The sequence below is a fragment of the Phaenicophaeus curvirostris genome, chromosome 1 (assembly GCF_032191515.1).
Source record: "Phaenicophaeus curvirostris isolate KB17595 chromosome 1, BPBGC_Pcur_1.0, whole genome shotgun sequence".
Classification (NCBI taxonomy): Eukaryota; Metazoa; Chordata; class Aves; order Cuculiformes; family Cuculidae; genus Phaenicophaeus; species Phaenicophaeus curvirostris.
Genome location: NC_091392.1, coordinates 47436065 through 47455946, shown reverse-complemented (window position 1 = coordinate 47455946; position 19882 = coordinate 47436065). Strand labels below are relative to the sequence as shown.

Genomic DNA, 19882 nt, shown 5'->3' with positions numbered 1-19882 from the left:
TGTTACTATGTACGTTAAACCCTTCTCTTGCAGTATTTAAGATTAATTAAACTCCTAGGAATGAGCACCCAGAGATCTTCTTGACTGACTACATGTAATTAAGATTAAAATATATGTATGCATAATAAAACATTAAAAAAAGCTCCAAAGTCAATGCTATAGATAATTATATTTATATACATTTAAATATAAAAATACTATATAAGTTTTCCAAACAGTATCATCCTCAGGCTGCCTCATTTTCAAATATTTCTTGCTACATATTTGCTGGCTTTTTGTCCCTTAAAAACAGCTCCTGGAACAATACAACAGCAAAAAGTATTTGAAAACATTCCATGAGAAATCAACTGGTACAATTAAAAAAATCATAATGGTACAATCTCTGCTCTTGTGAGCAGAGGCTCACAATCTGGGCTTGTGAATACATCTTAAGTCACAATGTCAACATGCAAATCAATTTTATTGAAAGTTCAATACATTCTCACAACAAATGATTTCAAAAAAGCATAATAGAACAGTTGATGTTTAAATAAAAAGATAAGTATTAAGTCTCTCAGAGTTGGCTCTGAGTTGAACTGGACTGCTCTATATCTATTTTCACTGACTTCTGACAAGAGCATAAAGAACAACCAAGATAAGGGAAAAACTTCCAAAGGTTTCAGACAGTACCACTTAACCCCCGCCAGGCAATAGATAGGGAAAATGGGGCTCACAGTATCATCAAAGATTGACAATGAGAATTAACATGATACAAGTTATTCTGCTTCTCACTCATTTTCATATAATTAATGAGTCTCTAAAGCTAAAATTTTGCACTGAGTATTTGTCACTACTGGATAAAACTTAACGAGCAGAGAATAGCAGCACAAAAGTTATGGGGAATTGCTAGCATATTTTGCTACCACACAGCAGAGCAAATCCTAGCTTTATGCTCTTTTCTGAAAGGCACGGGTTCCCACCTTCATTCCTTCCCTATGGCAGCTTCTGTTTCTCTGTCTAAAGTTTGAGAAGTAAGACAAATTGAACTTTTTATAAAAACTGTTATTCCTAGAGAAATAAATTCTATAAGCCTATTCTATAATAGATATTCAACCTGCAGCAGCCAAGAGCCAGACCTATGACTTGTTACTAGAAAGACAGAAAGCCTGGTTTCTGGAAAGACACACAAAGCTGAGAAGAAATTTGACTATTGGGAAAATATTAGAAAGCTACCTTTGGATAAGACAGGCATACAGACAAAACCAGAACATAAACAAAATGAAGAAAACTGAGGGGAGTCTAGAGCAATTCCAGATGACAGATTTGAAGTTTCTGTCCCATAAAGCTTATTTTACCATAACTCATTTAGCAGATTCGTCCCAACAGACCTTTTCTGTTTTGCATTAGTAGCTTAGCAAGTGACTTTTGTAAAACGGGAACACTGACAGGGAAAACAACAGGACCTCTCTACCCGTGTGTTTACTGGCATGATACTCACCTTTAAGTAGACAACACAGAACAAAACCCAGAAGTCATTCTGAAGATATTTTGTGAAAGAAATGTACTCATTACAGACAGTTACAGAAAGAGGTATCCTGTACAGAAAAGGATCTTGGACTTCACCTTGACTTGGCCAATTTCAAATGGATACTCTGTGAAGTATCATATTAGTCACATCATGAACAGACGCACAACATCTTACTTCAATGACATGTTTAAATTAGTTGGCGAGCCAGGATCCTGCTCCATCTATGAAATATTCCATCTATGACCTCCAAAATCTAATTTTCTGAGAAGGACCAAGAACAGCAATAGCTTCCCAGATGATGTTTAAACTGGAGAAAAGCCCCGCAAACTACCTGAAATATCTCTTTAGAAACTTGTTCCTGTCTTTCCCTGATGCAGCAGTTCTCTTTAATAAATTCAGCTGCCTTGCTGGAAATCAGAGATAATTGTTAAGAGCCTAGGGCAGTACTTACAAGCCTGTCTAGCAATGCACACTGAAAAAACGACTTCCCAGATTTATCAGAGCAGGCTCTGCCAACCAACTTCTCCACTGGTTCTCACAGCAAGTTTGTAGCCAGTTTACAGACTGGCAGGATCTCCTGGGTTTATGTTTACTTTCTCATTTCCCTGCCATACAGGTACCTGTGCTGGCAGGCTGCTGTTTGCCAGGAAGCTTTTATGAATGAAGGAAAATAAAGGAAAAGTTTTACATTCCCACACTTTTTCTAAAATCTCTCCATGTGATGCTTTTCATTTCCTATACAAAATACCTTTTGCAGGCTACGAATGGCAACACTGGCATTTGCAAGAAAGGCAGAGAAGTAAAAAAAATTCTAAGAGATGGAGCTTATTCCTCTATGCCCTTGGAATGGCGAGCTGCAAGACCAGCTGCAAGAAATCATACAAACAAAGCAGAGTTTAAATGACTTTCACTTTATAAACCCTTAAACAGCATTTCAGGGGACATCCTCCTTGTCTTGTATGGTCTTAAATGGTACCTGTTTATCAAATACTAGTACCTTTCAGGACACTGATCTCCACGACAGGAGATCCATAATCAGCTGTCCCTCTCCTAACTTGGCCACAGCAAGGAAATCCATATATCTGGACATATACCTCCCATGAAAACCCTACAGATAGTTCCTTTAGTCTAACTAAGGAAAGCTAGACTTAATACCTAAGTAATACCTCCGTTAACCCTTTAATGGATACAGTATTTACTTCAAGAGTTAACAGAGGCATTGCTTGGAAAGTCCATCAGGTAGTTTTAAGCATCCCGATAATCCAAACTGCTGGCTTAACAAACATGCCTTCAAACAAACAGAAGACAGTACTGTCAAGGCTCCCATGTGGACAGTAGATAACATATTACTCTGCAATATCTAGTAATATCACAGACATTTCTCTGCACCGTATCCCACTGCAGTGGTGCAATTTGCTATATTTCTAAAGGATAAAAACTTGAACTATTAACTTGGTTTAATGAAAAAAAACACTGCAGGTTTTAAATGCTTTGAGGGACGTTTCAATATGCAAACTTAATTTTTACTTTTCCCCTCATAAGGTTCTGTATGGAAGAAGTTCCCTTGAGAACTGTTTACTAAATTCTGCAAGAATGTAAAAGCCGCTGTCTCAGATTATATTATGCCTTAAAACATACCTATGTATAAACAAAGGATTGCCCAATTTTGTAATGTATACCTGATAGCATATCAGTTTGGAGATTGCAACTCATGTTTGCAAATCAATAAACCTACCTTTCATTATAGTATTACAAAAACATAGAAATATTCCAGAAATCTCTAGACTTCTCCGTAACAGGATAAAAGAAAAATAATCTTCACTATTAAATCTATTATATGCAATATTGAGAAACCATATTTTAACACAAAAATTAAGTCCACCAAGGCTGATGCTTGACACAAACGAAATTTCACTTTTTAAAAGCAGTGGCTCTTCAAGAATCTTCAAAACCACAAGAAGCATAAGTTAAAAGTTTCAACTGAAGTATGAAAGACCATCATCCTTTCTAATTGGCATAGTTACTGTTTAATGTCACTTAGTACGGCTCCAGTGTAAAAATCCTTTAAGAAGGTTTTCAATTAAATACAATTAAGCCATTCATGCTTCTCTTTCAGAGTAAAGTGTTCCTAAATTATGACCAAACATCCCAAGATAAAAGCCTAAACTAAAGAAATTGTTTCAGTAGTTTATTTCTTTGAAGTGCATCATGATTAACAAGTGCCAGTTACATGATGTATATGGGATTAATACAGTTCTGCTGGCCTAACAGAGGCTCCCTTAACCCCTTGCTCATCTACCTTATTTCAGAAAATTAGATTTTTACCATTACATCTCTTACTGACCCAGAACTACTCTTTTTAAAGAAGAAAAAGGAGTTTTCACAGTAAATATTTATACTAAACTCATCAGCACATTTCTACATTTGTGAAGTCTCACAGCTATTTTAAAGAAAAAAAATCATAAAGATAAACATTAACATTATTCAAACTGTGATTCTTGACTATGTTACATACCTTACTTGACAAGGACAAATGAAATTTCAGTTAAAAAAAAGCAAAACCCAACTAGAAAAAAACCTGAAAGGCAATGTAGTCTGATTTAGAACTTTGTCAGGACACAGAAACTGGTGACAAGAACTCTACTTCATATTTTAAGGAGGTTTTTATAAGCAAGGTTAGTACCTTAGGCTAACTTCATACTGTCAGCACTGTGGCCCAGTAAGGGCCTTCTCACAACAGACCTAAAGACAAGTGCAGAATTAGAGGACACAGTATCATTTACTGAGTAAAAGTTACACAGCTTGCAAGCTCTTCATTCTGCATATTCTACACCTAATGCAATTTATACTTTTCTGATTCTCTAAAAGTAAGCAAAAGCTCTAACTTAAACATATTTTTAGTCAAAACTGGCAATGAATTATTTATGCATCTCAAGGGAAAAGCACACATTAGGAGTCTGCAAAATTAACAAAACTCTGCACTAATACTACAAGTCATAAAATTACACATTAAAAAATCTCACTCTTTTAATCCAAAAGAATCTAAAAAAATTTCTAAATTACAGACTCTGGTTTTCCCAAAGAAGGTTGAAGAGGAAAGATCCCAGAAGCAAGATCCCAGAGGCGCTGTGCCTGAGGAGCAGACAGTAAGAAGCCAGCAAAGAGCCAGCAAGCAAACCATAATTCAACACCAGCCCTTCACCGAGAAGGATGAGCACCACAACACAGGCACGGGGTCGGAAGAAGCAAGAATGAGTCCAGAATTGATCCCTGATCAGGAAAATATGCCAATCCCATTCTCATCTGTGATCTCAATGAAAACTACTTACACAGGCACACAGAGGCAGTCTTCAAAAACTGCACAACCCTGTTTATACAGGAAGACTTTCACCATGGGTTGTAGGCAGAAAATGAGACTTGCAGAATAAGAAAAAATATCTGTACCAGGAAATTGAAATATAGAGAGGGAAAGTTTTACTCCAGCAACTCACAACATCAGGGTTATACATCGCAAGTCCATTCTCATGAAAATTATTGATTCTTCATTATCTGCAGCATATTTGCATAACATCTAGATTTGCTATACTTGTGTTGCCACAACTAGAGTCTGAAAAGGAGGAAGAGGGCACAGCAGCATTTACACTAAGCATATGATCTGTTATGCACATTACAGTAACATGTGTACGCCATTCAGTTATGCTTATTCATTCAGAGAGCAAGTGCTCATTTCTGGTATACGCATGTATTCAAGGATACATAAGAAGCTCTTCCATTTCTTTCCCTGACTTTAGCTGGCTAAAAGGCAGGCATCAAGGCCTCTGAAGTCAGAAGAGAGAAATTTCACCTTAAGCATTGAAATTAAGTGGAAGAAGATATGTGGGATAAATCTGGATCTTAAGTTAACACTCAAAGATTTATAGCTGAGTCTGGATATTAACTACCTCCCTTGTGAAACACATTGAGAAGAAAATGAGTCATTTATTACTTGAATAGACATCTTTACTATTTTCACAATAATTTTAATGTAGATGAACACAACAAATAAAACTAAAACCTCTACCTCAGTTCAGAATGTTCACTCCTCTTGTAACACTTTCTCTTACAGCTGCTTCACCTTTTTCCTCTTTACATAATCCTCCTACACCCTTACAACTAAGCACCGCCATTCACAACACAAACTTCTATTTTTTAAATGCAACAATGGTAGTAATTCCTTAATGATGAAGTTACAGCTAACCCCTGCTTTCCTATTAATTTTCATAGATGTCAGTCATGTTCCTACAGATACCATTTCTCTCCTCAAGAAGATTTGAGGACATTTTTTGAGCAAACATTTGTTTCAGAAAACGAAACAAAAAAAAAAAGAAAGAAAATCAAGAGTGCAAAAATACTTTTTCTAAGGATTTAACTCCAGCACCATTTTCCAAAAAAGTTTGGACAGATACCTCAAAAACCATATCATGTTTCAAAGTTAAGAATTCTGAAAACAATCTTCTAATTTAAGGTTTATCCAACACTTCAAGACAATTTCCAGAAATTTTCTATAGCTTTTCTCATACTCCATATTCAGAGAAATGAACAATAAATTGCATGCACATGAAATGCACTGTAATCTGCCTTGTTTAAAATTGCCTTCAAATACACTACTTTGGAAAAAGAAAAAGCTACGAAAACATACCGATTCACTTTTATTTTTAAGAGCAACTGAGAGTGCTACAGACAGCACAGGCAGTAATACTGTGTTACATAACCTCAGTCACTGCTTCTAAGACCCTATATTCATTCACTTGGCCAAATTACAGAATGTTCAAGCCTTTTGCACCCAAATACCTCCTTCAACCATCTTTCTGGCTTAACTGATCAAGTTTATTTATTTTTGAGTAGTTAAAAACATACCAAAATGATCAAACCATATTAAAACAGGAAAATATTCCCTCTCCAGCCAAGAATATTTTAAAATCTAGTCTGGTGGAATGCTCCAGCACTTGAATGCTGTGCAACACTGACAAGCAGGTCATGTCCTTGTCTTAGGAAGGCACCATGTACCATCACAAGGAAGACCTGCTCAAATTTGCTTCAACTGTAAGGCTCTGCAACACCACCCTGCTCACATGCTACACTGAGGTGTACAGCACTTCACAGCTTCTCTCAGCTGGCCTATAGCATGTTTCACCTCCTTGCACGAGACCTCTGTTTAACGATGTGGGTATAAGCATAGCCATAGAATAGCTAAGAACACTTAATCCTAGGTCTGAGAAGTACTTTAATTACTTTAAATATCAGTGGAGTGCCATCAGAAGAATTACTAGGACACAGGGAAGGAGGAAACCAGAAGAGGAATTACAGTTCAGAACAGGAATAGAAAAAGAAACTGCAGAGAAAGAGACAGACATGCAAGGTTCTGACGGGAAAGTGGAGAGTCCCAAAGACTCAGCCACTACAGCATGTGGAGATTCAGATCCCGGGATCCGCCATTTCTGGATTGCCTCATTCTTTTGGTGTACTGCAAATGGGACAGGGGCCACTGTGAAGATGTACCACTATCCTAATTAATGATGCACAGACTATAGAAAGAAAACAACGTGTCTAGCTTGTCTAAATGTCACATACATAAACTGATTTTATGCGTGTCTCTTAAGGTTTGTTTTTCCAATAATGCTGGGGGAGTCACACAAAGATTTTCACAAGTGCCTTCTGCTTGAAATACTTCGAGACTATGTAGTAGCATTAACCACTCATAGCTGCAAATTAAATGAAACTTATTCCTGTTATGAAACATCAGGCCAATGCCTCAGTTTCTCTATTTGTAATGCACGGCTGTGACCTCAGTGAGGCAACATAAAAATATAACTTTTCCAAAACATATTATAAAGCACTTCCATGAAACTGTAATGAAGAAATCGGGGAGAAAATATTAATCCAGAATCTTACAACTCTGCATAGCATGATCTGAACAACAGGATTAAAACCCAAAAACCTCAGTGAGTGAACACCATGAATCCTGTCTCACAAATGAGGCCAGTCCTCTGGAAAATACACCATTTGATCAAAAAAATATATAACAATGATATGCAGATGGAACCTGACTTAAGATGAGAAATAAAATCTTTGTTCCAGCATTTCCTAAATTCAGATTGCCTGGGGACTGCAATTTTAACAGTCATTGAAGCAGAGTTTTATGTACTGACTCAGGGAGGGGGTTGTTTGTGAGAAAATTGCAAATGCTCATATAAACAGTGACCTACATCCCTGTCTGTTTATGAACTGAAAGCAAGACAAGTTTATGACATGGCAATACAAAGAGTAAGCACCAGGCAGAACAATGAGGTAACCCACAACTTTGGTTTTCAATCTTAATTTGCCAGGGAAGCAAAGAAAAGAATAGATGAAAAAGAGTAAGAAGAGGGCAGAGGAAATAAAAAAACCCAAAGTGTAAGAATAGATAGGGTAGAAAAAGAAGGCATTCTAGGAGCACAGAAGACAAAGGCTAGCTGAAATTTTCTGCATTTATCTAAAGTCCTGTCTTCAGACAACAATTAAGTTTACAGCATCATATGCCTATACTAACAAGGGGAATGCCTTCATCACTTGACGGAACACTGCTGCTCCTCCCTAGGTCTATACAGTAACTCAATTCAAAGCTTCTTGCACTAAACAAAAAGAGTTTAAACTTCTAATAGCTAACATTTCAAAGCATATTTGATATTACAAAAAATATAAAGGTAATATTACAAAGTGTGTATAGGAGGAATACGACCACCTCAGCGGTGATGCATAGATTGTTATTATTATCACTTTGTACATGAACCCCAAATTTAAATTAGCTCCTCATAACAGATGTGTTATTACAAGGTATTACTAGGAGTCTCATTCTTACTCAAGAAACACATTCCCATTAGTAATCTAGCCATTAGTAATTCTGATTTTTTACCAATTTTATTCTGCCAGTTTAACAGTACCCACAGAGGTCAGACTGCTGACAGGAGCAGGCCCTGATGAGGTTTCCAGCAAACGACAAGACCTTGCTGTGGAACCTAAACTGAACCAGCTCTATCAGTAGCTGTCCATCTTGCTACCAGATAGCACCCTCACCCTCACCCCGCTGGGCAGCTGTCACCTCCGAGAGAAAAATACTGAGCGGTTCTTCAGAGAAGGGGGTGGGAGAGGGGGAGGGAAGAAAGGAAAGGAAAAACAAAAGGGTAATGTGGGCAAAATAGTAGTAGCTGCATTCAGAACAAACTACAACACCAAAGGGAACTGCCTTTTGTTAATAAAGGCAAAACTTTGTATGTCTTCCGAGTTTGACACTATGAATATGAAGCATGAGGACAACTGATTAGGCAAGACCATTTTCAATTTTTCTGACATTTCCCCCCCCCAATTTCAGTTTTAGAGTTTAACACTGACAACTGGATTATTTTAAATGCTCTTCACGCATAACAATTTCAGCAGCTAACCTTCTAACCAAAATCTGTCACTCTTGTGGGTTTATGAGCTTTTTTCCTTTCCAGTAAAAACAGTGACAGATATTCTGAAGTGTCACTCCAATTATTAGTGACTAAGAGTTTTCACAGAAAACACGTTCACAACCAAAATATCCATATGTCAGAAAGATCAAAACATACCCACGCAGTTTTATAGACTGCCACGGTAAAGGCAACATCAGAGAGATGTGAGCTCATTCTGACCCCATGTTAATAAATGAAAGGGCTATCCATTCATTCTATACATTGCAAGTCAAAAGGCAGACATTGAATAAACTTGGTTAAATTATATTCCACATTAAAAAAAAAATCTAACTCTTCATAAATATGAAGTTATACAAGGAGTGCACACACTAGCTTCACAAAATGAAATTATATTAACAGGACAATTAAGCATTTAAAATAAAAAAGTGTGTGCTGACTCCTTACACAAAAATACATAGGAAATTCTTTTCACAAAACCTTCCTCTCCTAACAACCCCCGTGAACCTAATGACATCAACAGCTTCCTAACACAGTTTGCTCAAACCTGAGTAAGGTGTCTTTGTGATAAAAGGCCAACAACCACCAGGGCCTTCTTGACATGAGTAGACCCTTACCAGTGGACAGACAGACAGCCATAGTGAGGAAACTATGGGATACGCCATTGAAAAAGGACTTGGCACAGAAGTCAAAATACACAACTGATGTGCTATTCTTGCATTTGGCTCGTAGGATTACTACTCTAAAAAAAAGGAAACAATGCCAAACAGAACAGAGGAATGTGTTCACTATAAAAATATCATACTTCTTCCCTATACATGCAGTATTAACTAACCCACTGGGCACAGAACATGGCCTGGCCTCCACAGGTTCTTCCTCTCTGGGATGCTTCCCCAGCCCTTGCTCTTCTGCTCCTTGTCCTGCCTGCCAGAGGTGCACACCTGCTCTGCCATAGTTAGAGCACAATCCTGGGCTTCCTACACAGAAAACATGGCACTCAGGAGTCCCTCAATGTCAGCAGATCAGTCTCCTTCCTTCCCCCGGAGCTGCAATGCTCCAGCTGTGCCCCAGGGCTCTTTGGAGAGACCAGGACTGAGAAAAAACCCAACACTTTAGTATTCTAAAGGTAAACTGAGTAACATCAATTTTAGGCCAGACGTCCTACTCCCTTCACCTCACAGGCAAACTCAAGGGTTCCCCAAGAACAGAAAGGATTGTCTCCCCTTCACCAGGATAAAAGAATGGCAGCCAGGCCTCCAGGAAGGGTTGTGCAGTGCTTTGTGGTTCTTCCCCTCTAACACACAAGCTGGGTCAAGAGGGTTCCTTAAGGCCCAGGGCCAAAGGGAGAAGGCACAGGATGACAGGCCTTACAGCAGGCTGTCACCTACTGTCTTTGCCCACTCACCCACTGAGCAACCAGAGCTCAATGTAGAAACTACATGTATCTACCTATATGAATGCAAATACACGCTGTTTGGTCACAGGAAGGAAAAATCCACACTTTCCCAAGGCTAACACTCATGCTGAAGCATGGGCTACTGCTGTCAAAAATACCAAGGTTTACAATTTTTTCAGTCTTTCAGGATGACCTCCGTGGTTGACAAAGAAGTCCGAAGGCTGACAGTACTTCCTCAGCCCTGAAGTTCTGGATACCCAACCTAGACACTGCTAGGAAAATAAATAATTTGAACTGTTCAGATAAAACAATCATTTAAGGTATCTACAAAATCTCCTTTGTTCTTAAGGCTGCAACCTGACGAAGAGACTAGCTGTTTGTTTAGTTTTACAAATATCTGTTCCTTCAGACCTTACACCCCTTTGAATTCACTCTTCACTGAAGAAGAGGATCCCTCAGGGAAGAGAAAGGCCTTGTAAAATGAAGCACTTGGGATGTCAGTAAATAACACTATAGAAAATTAACTTTTATAAGGACAGTAATAGAACAAACAATGGATGACTCTGTTTTGGCTTTGGACTTTGAGACTCTCAATTTTCAATCCTCTATTCTGAAATTTCAGCTGTGCTCTTAACATAAAAATACAGCACCTACTTCAAGAAGTAGTGAAAAATGAGAAACAAGTTACTTTCTAATAAAGCTATAATTCTTGATAAATCCAATTTATGTCCCTTAAATTATTTACATATGACAAGTTTGTTCTGCAAAGGTGTCATCCTAGCAGCAAGACATGATGCATTCTGTCATTTAATTTAACATGTTATTTGCAGCCTGAATTAAAAAAGCATGGGAGAAGTCACATTAAGGAGATCAGAACATTGCAAGGACTACAGCAAGAGGTGTACAAGAACTAAGAAAACAGAATAATTTGATCATAAGCATCACCTAAAATACTGAAAAAAAGCCTATTTCAAGTTTACCCTCAAAGTTCCATTAATGTGATTAACATCTCCTTTTCACATCTGCAACATCCATAGACTTTCAGAACTCTTACAGTTACAGTGCAGAGCCAGATTATGTGCAACGCCTCTGAGAAAGTGCGCTCTCCCTGTGAGTAAGAATCCACAGGGCTCTAAATTAGGGAAACAAATGTCTACTGTATTATATAGTACTTTCAAACTGTTATTTCATTCAGATATGCCAAAATAATACTGTAAAATTTTTCAAATGCACAGGAGAAAGATACCTAACTGTGCAAACAAACCATTTGATATTCCTAAAACACAAGTAAAGTTACTGTCTGGCCAAAGACAATGACAGGGGAAATATTTCAGATGTAAATACCACAATAAAAAATTATGTAGCATGTGTTCCACTTCATACCAGTGGGGAGGAAGCCCCTAGGTGCTAACAATACAAGAAGTGTTACATAAGACCATGCACTTATTTTTAGAAACATATTACAAAATTAAGTACTGCATTGGAATCTGTTGCAGAGCCACGGACAGTTACATCAAAGTGCACAAAGAACAATTGCTCAGTTGGAGTAAAATATTAGATTTGATTCAGATTAAAGTTCTCTCCTGCCAGTCCCCAAAATATTGAACCACCTGAGACTAAGAAGGTCAATTTAGGTTCATTAAAAAAAAAGTCACCAAACCAAACATGCTACTAATCATAAATACCAACATATTATTCCCTGTGAGCAGCAGAACTAAAGAAAAATGGTTTCTTACAGATTTGTTCCTTAATACTTCTCCCAAACCACGATAACCCTCAACTTCCCTCTCTTCCACATCTTTTCATGACTGACTTTCCCTGCTGCTCCAGTGAAAAGGGAGCGATGGTACAGACACTCTGGAAGTCCATCTGTGCTCACAGGATGCCCGACCAGCTGCCATCCTACAGCAAACTCTTACTTACCACATCAGGTCTGACTGCCTGTTTTTCCAAGAGAGTGCCATTATTTGGTCTTCACTGCTCTACCTGGACACAATTTTGAGGTTTGTAGGACCATAATTTGAGTCTTAAGTCCTCTTTCTGATTTGTTTTAAAGTTCCCATATATGAATATATTTAGAAGCATAAATCAATTTAAATGCCTAACTTCTGAGTTAACTCAAATATTGGGTTGTCTATATATACCTGACACGTATTTTCAATTTTTATACACACACACGTATACACTCCCTGGGAAGAGCAACAGACAAACCAAACAACCCCATAAATCACACCTCCTGAAAAAAGCTGAATCAAAGGTTCCTGGGTGTTTGCCTTCTTTAAGCTTTAATCAAGTACTAGATACTGCAGAATGAACCCAGCACACATTTGCTTAGATTAAACTTCACTCTTCCCTCAGCATCTCAGATTTTCACTGTTCCTCTCATTTTTACTGCTTTTAAAAAAAACTGTGGCTAACTTCATGGTCATGCATCACAGTGCTCTTCAAAACAACCCAACCTGAATTTATCAATATTGCTTCCCCTATTTCTTGCAGACACAGACATAAAACAATCCATTAAGTGCATCCTACTATCAACAGATTTTTACTACCACTGTTTATTCATTTGCAGTCTACGCTATTCCTCTTCAGGTTCTTTGCTAAGTACATTAACAGCACAGCCTGTGGACTTTGCTTAGTCTATCGAGTTTCAAAATATACCTCTCGAAACATTTTTGGTTTAAAAACTGGATTGCAGATGCAAGCATTCACTACTGCAGGGTAGTCCAGCAGCTCTACATTGAAATACAGAAGTGCTGCAGTTCAGGGGCAGTTAGACATCAGCTCTGAGCAAGTCACTCTTTGCTGCCAACCAGACAAACACTTGACCATCCCAGTTTTCAAGACCTGCTGCGCTGTTGCTATAAAAACTAATTCAGTCTAGAAGTGCATTTAAGAAAAGGAGGCCTGAAACTGAATCTATATTTTGGCCTTTAAAATAAATTCCAGCTGCTTGAAAAAAAGAAACAATAAATCCGTTTAAACTACACATATGTGCATTTAGGTGACAAAGAAAAGATGAATCACACCTGATATCAACATTTTTGCAAATTCTTAATTAAATTGTTTTGAAAAGACAATTTTCCATCAAGCATATACTGCTGATAGTCACAACATACACCAATCTGAGAAAAGGAACACTCAGAAGACTGCCAATCTCTTGAAAACTACATTTTTATCCTTCCAAGAAATTTGGAATACTTCCTGTTACATAACTGAACTTCTATAAATTCAGTGAAAAACAAACCATGTATTTACTGCCCAAAACATATCATCCTGAAAGTAGCAAAAAGTTTCATTAAAAAAGATTAACTCTGTATCACTACAGCACAGGAACCAGAAGTTACTCCAACTTCCACCATTAAATAAAAAGAGATACTAACTTTCTCATGTCTAATACTGATCTTAATCATTTTGGTCTTGAAGAATCAACTTACTGGTAGTGTGCATCCGCATCCAGTACCACATCCACAGCCAACTACTTAATATTTCAGCATAAGGCACCTATCTACTACATGATGATGCTTTTCACGTGTTGAAAAGAGTACACCACGCAGCAAAGTATCACGTACAATACCAACATTGCAACAAATTACCCAAATTTATCATATAAAATCATTTTTCTACTGCAAACTGTTTTACAAGTGGACACAATATTACAAGGTACTTTTAACACTCAGAATTGCTTATCATCATTTCTTCAGTCTTTCAAGAGTAGGCATTGCATATAGCTTAGATTTCTTTTTGAAAACCTCCCAGATTTCCACTTCTCTGTGCCACAAAGCATGGTATGCATTCTCAAGAAAAGACCACCTTCTACACATTTTTTAGCCTACGGCAGTCATTACATAAAACACTTGCTTCACAGCTATTTTCCTAGTTTATGCCTTCTTATTTATATGCAACAAGTAATTTCTCACAAATTGCATTACTACTGAATAGTGAAAAGACTCCAAGCATGTACCTGAACATTTCCCATACACAGCAGAGCAACAGAAGGAAGGCTGGCAGGCCTTTTTTCCATAATTATAATTCTCTGGCAACACTTCCTTTGCAGGAATAGTTTTCACAATTAGAACAGAAAACGCATAAAAATAGTTACAAAGAATAATCAGCCTTCCTCAAACAATGCAAGGTTTTAGTAGGCTGGAAGGGGAAAAATGCTATTCCAGTAAAGCTTGAAGAAAAAACCTCATGCAGTCATACAGACTGAATGGCAAGAGCACAGTCCACTGACACAAGCATTATTTACTTATTTTGCACGAGGATGGGCATCTTTCTATAATCCTGAGACAGAAGAGATAATGCTCAATCTTATATTATCGCTGTCTGTGTTATGAATGCCACCTTAAAAAAACTTGTTTGCCAAGAAGTTGCCTCCAAATCTAAACATTAACAGTTTATAATTTAAATTAGTTGCAGTTGTTTTAACGTAATTGGTCACACTGCATCTTTTTGGTGCCTGGGAACTCCTTGCTGTTGTTTCCAAAGGCACACATATGTAGATTGTAATGAAAATGTTGTGGACATAAAATTCTGAAACACGTAAGGACACACAATACAACTGCCACCTACTGAATTTGGTATAGGACCATTTTGGGGTTTTTAACATTGCTTTCTCTAACTGCATGTTTTAACTGCTACTGGTATCCAGTTCCACAGAAGCCCTGAAACATGCATCTGAAACACGGGAAAGCATTATGCTTTTAGTACAGACTAGAACTCAGCTACAAATTGGTTAAATGTCTTACCCAGAGTCACCCATCACTTCAGCAGGTAACTGAGAAAGACAGAAAACACGCTCTGACTCTTATGCTCACACTCAAATCCACTGGATTATTGTCTGCTCAAGCAAGAGTAACTCAAAGTAGAGTCGCCATTTTACTTCCTACAAACACATCAGTATTTTGTACTAGTTTTCATTTTAAACTAACTATATCATTTTACAAAACAGTCAACCTCAGCCAACTATACTCATCCATGATTGTTCTCAAACGCATAAAAAAATCTGAAGGCAGAACTTTGAAAATGCTTCAGAAGTTCATTAAACTACGTGGGGTACAAAACAATACTTAAAAATACAAAAAACAGAAAAGGAAAATGGGAAGAAACAGTGGTTTACTTATTAATAAATTTCTGGCCAACAACTCTTGTGTTGCTACTCAACAAGAGAACGATGTGCCTGAAAAAAAAAAAGTCTCAATTATAATCAAGTTTTAACATACCAGCATAATCTGAAAGAAATCCTCCTAGGAAATGTACTGTCATGAAATTAACACATTAGCAGTGTAAAGAGCAGTCAGATGGCAGAGCAAGCAAGTCAAGGGGAAAAAATAATACACGTTTTTCTGTGACAGTACTGATAACCAATGCTATCTCAAGACAAATCAGGTGGGCTTGGTAACCTCTTTAGGCAAGGATCATTTACATCTTGATTTGGGGCCTATTATATAACCAGACCAGAAGCTGAGGTAGTCCACACTATGAAAATACAAATATTCCATTTTCAGCAAAATATTATAAATGAAAAATAAAATATAATTTTAAACCATCTGAACAATTTACGAGGCGTTGGGGTTTTGGGTTTTTTGTAATTTGGCTGATGCAAATACAAAGAGATTTTAAATCCCAAGTATAAATCAAGTATAAATAAGATTAGCTCAGACCATGTTTGATACACAAACACTTTCTCTAAAACCAAAATCATTCTGCAAGGACAATGTTAACCATCCTACTGCGCAATAACTTCATTTTACACAATTATTCCTACAGTGTTATGATGCTAAATAAAAGCATACTTAGCTGTTAACAGAAAGCATCCATCCTGAAAACTCTCATGCATAAAGTGGACTGTCAACATGCAAGTAGGCACTTTTAAGTCAGTGACACTACCCACAAACTTTCAGTTATTCAAATGTTTTTACGGGAACCTGGGTCAGAAGATCAACACAACACACACGAACATAGAACGTATGCACTAGAGCACATTTGGAAGTACAAATGAAAAACTGATTTAAGAAAAGGCCAACCCTATTCAGGAAACACAACTGAAAGAGGTTGTTCTGAATTGCTCCAAACAGTGTATCTGCGACATCAGGATAAATTTCAAGCAAAAATATTAGTAGATCCCTGTGTAGAAGAACATTTACATACATTTATTTATATATACCTCAAAAGCCCAGATAAAGCAAAGTTAACCTAACCTGAACTTCTTGGCTTTTACAAGCAGTATACTTCATGCATACACTGTATTAATGATAAAAAAAAAAAAAAAAGCTGTATCACTTGGAAAGCAATCATTTAAATCTATAGCAAAAAAATATTGTTTTGACTGAATATAGAACTGTACTGCTATATAAACTGGCACAGAGCTTCCTATCTAAGCTAACATTTAGAAACACAAATACAGCAAGTAATCTGCCAAGAATTTTAAGAGATTTTTATATTGTTTTATTAAGAACATGTTTCTTAAGATGCCTTTCAAAAATCTGTATTCAAGCACACAATAGTTTTAAGGGGAGACATAAATAAAAAAGTTAAGTACAAGGATCTGCTGATTTCAGCACAAACTTCTGTACTTGGACGTTTAGGTGCACTTTCTATATAACCTCATAACAAAATAAGCACTTCAATGTTTCTCTTGAGTTTCCAGATTAGGTCAGAAAGTCAGGTGCAAGAAACCGCTATTTTAATTCAGCTATGGTGTATTTTTAAGTCCTAGTCACTTCTTCAGTCAATAACAACAAGAGGTGCAACATATTTTTGAATACACAAAATTATGACACAAGACTGCTTTTAAAGCCGTACTGAGGTTACAACGTTGCCTTTACTACACAACAGACAAACCCTTGCACTAACACAAATATAAGTAAAACATAATAAAAAAAAAAACACACAGCAGAAGCTAAAAATGCAATAATGTTTCTCATTTCAGAGCTAATTTCTATCTAGACAGAAATACGTTCAGAAGTACAGCAAATACAACAGAAATACTTTCGGAGAGCTACCATTCCACTGCGGGCACACACAACTTTCACATGAAAGGGCTGAAGTACAGATTAGACGTTCGGGTGCAAACAGCCACTTATGGCACCAATTCTTAGCATCAAACTTCAGCACATGTTAATGGCCCTATTTTTTCCACTGAAAAACAATTCTCTAGAATGAGATTAATTTAAGAAGAACTCAAATCAATTTTTTTATCAATTCCAGGGTTGGTTTTTTTCCAGTTCTTGGTTAAGAACTTTTGCTTTTACTGGTGGGTAGAACTGCCAAACAAGTGGGTTACTATAACAATGACTACTTTGACAGCAATATTAAGTTTCTAGAAGAGAGACGTGTAGACAAGGTTTATCTACCACTAGCTTTATCAACAGCTTCCTGAAAGTGAAACGGAAACACACTTGCAAGTGAAGTCAGTCAGCTCATGACTGCAAGTATTCAAATCCCTTCCTAAAATCAGCAGCAGTCATCACCTTGAAGTTTAGCACACCGGCTGAATTCTCAACATAAACAATAATGGAAGTTGAAAAAAAAAAATGCATTGGGCATATATATAGTCTTCAAGATCATAAAACTGGATCTCGCAAGTAGCATTCTACTAATAAGCCACTATAAGAGAACACAAAGTATATCAACACATACCAAAACACACACAATTCTTCAAGGTCCAAGCAAAGTTGCCTTTGCAATACAAACCTAAACAATTATTTTCCTCTTGAAGGTCTTTACAAGTTTTAGCAGTCTGAAACACATTCAAGTCTCCAGAACCGCAGAAAGGCTTCCATTAACTGATGTGACAGCAGGTTTGATCATCTTAAACTCCCTTCCCCCAGATGAAGGGTTAAGACTAGCAGCAAGTCACCAGCACCAGATGCTACTGCTGTGCAGGAACACAGGAATGCCTCCTCACACAGACAAGTCGCACGCACACACATACATGTATAAGAAGGAGAGGCAAAAAGTTCTTATCTTCCCCTGGAGACAAAATAGTGCAAAGCTGTGAACAAAGTTTTTCCCTGACAAACGAAGGCTTAGAGCACAAATGAAAACATGCTTGTGTTAGATGTGGATCAGCAGCTTTGCCGAAAAACAAATATGGTAAGTAATCTGCCAAGAATTTTCAGAGATTTTTATATTGTTTTATGCAGAACAGGTTTTTTTAAGGTGCCTTTCAAAAAAATGTACTCCAGCACATCAGAGTTTTAAGGAAAGATATAAATGACGAAGTTAAATACAAGGATCTGCCGATTTTAGAACAGAGTTCCGCCCTTGGAAGTTTAGGCGCACTTTCTATACTACCTCATAACAAAACAAGCAGCTTTGCTGCAGACCCACATCTAACACGACCACGTTTTCATTTTCTCACATTACAAATCCTCCAAAGCAAAGTTACAGGTAACTTCAAAAAAAAACAAAAAGTGAGGCTAAGCCAGGATACCTGCAGGCGCGTCCTCGCCTCCATCAGGAGCGCACCCACATCCCAAGTAGAGCACCAAACGCTGCCTCCCGCCCCCTTCCCCGTCGCCCCCCCGGCCCCCGGCCTGTCCCCGGGCTCGGGCTCCCAACAGCCGCGGAAAACGGCCCGGGCCCTCCCGAGTTTGGCCTCGCGAACGCGCCCAAGGGAACGCGGGGCCCCCTGCGCGCCCAGAGGGGAGCGGGGACGGGGCTCGGGCGCTCGTTTCGGGAGGCGAGCGGGGCGGCGGCGGCCCCGCGGGTCTCACCCGCTCTCTGCCCCCGCGAGGCCCCGGCCGGGCCGCGGCCCCGGAACGGCGGGGAGCGGAGCGCGGCGGGGGCGGCCCGGAGCGCGGTGCCGGGGGCCGCGGGGCCCGGCGAGGCGGGAGGGAGGGTCCCGGGGCCGGGCCGGGCCTGCGGCTGCGCCGGCGGCTCGGGCGCCGCGCGTCCCCCCCCACCCCCCCCCCTCCCCGCCGCGGCCGCCCGCGGACAAAGGCGCGGCCCGGCCCCGCCGGGAGGCCCCGCGCCCGCCCGGCCCCGCGGAGCCGCCCGGGGGTCCCGCATCGGGCCGCGGCGGCGGCGGCGGGGAGGGGGCGGCCGCGGCCGGACTCACCGCATGAATTTTCTTGTCCCGCGGATCCAAGATGGCTGAGTATCCAGCACGGAGGATGCTGGGGGAGCGACCTTTACCCTCCGACCCGGCCGCCGCCGCCGTGACCCCACCGCCGCCCGGCACGGCTGACGGCGCCGAGGGGCGGGGGCAAAGGCGGCGCGGGGCGGCTCGGGGGCGGCCCGGCGGCCGGCGCGGAGCGGAGCGGGGTCGGTACCGCTGGGTCTGGTACCGCGGGGAACCGCTACAGCGGAAAACCGGTACAGCGGGATCTGGTACCGCGGGGAACTGGTACCGCACGATCTGGTACGGCGGAAATCTGGTACCGCGGGGAACCGGTACCGCGGAGAATCGGTACCGTGGGGAACTGGTACCGGGGCAATCTGGTACCGCTGGATCCGGTACTGCAGGGAACCGGTACCGCTGGATCTGGTACCGTTGAAATCTGA

The 19882-nt window shown here is 39.5% G+C and overlaps 1 protein-coding gene across 2 annotated transcripts in view; it reads right to left on the bottom strand.

Annotated features, from left to right (window-relative positions):
- The window catches only part of CNOT2 (CCR4-NOT transcription complex subunit 2), an 85910-nt gene extending 66328 nt beyond the window's left edge, over positions 1-19582 (bottom strand). The window contains exon 1 of one of the 2 annotated variants that reach the window (XM_069857362.1): positions 19437-19582. The gene's annotated coding sequence lies outside the window, so the exon portion shown is untranslated. The remainder of the gene's footprint in view (positions 1-19436) is intronic. The other variant, XM_069857355.1, reaches the window with a different exon arrangement.
- Positions 19583-19882: the final 300 nt, after the last annotated feature.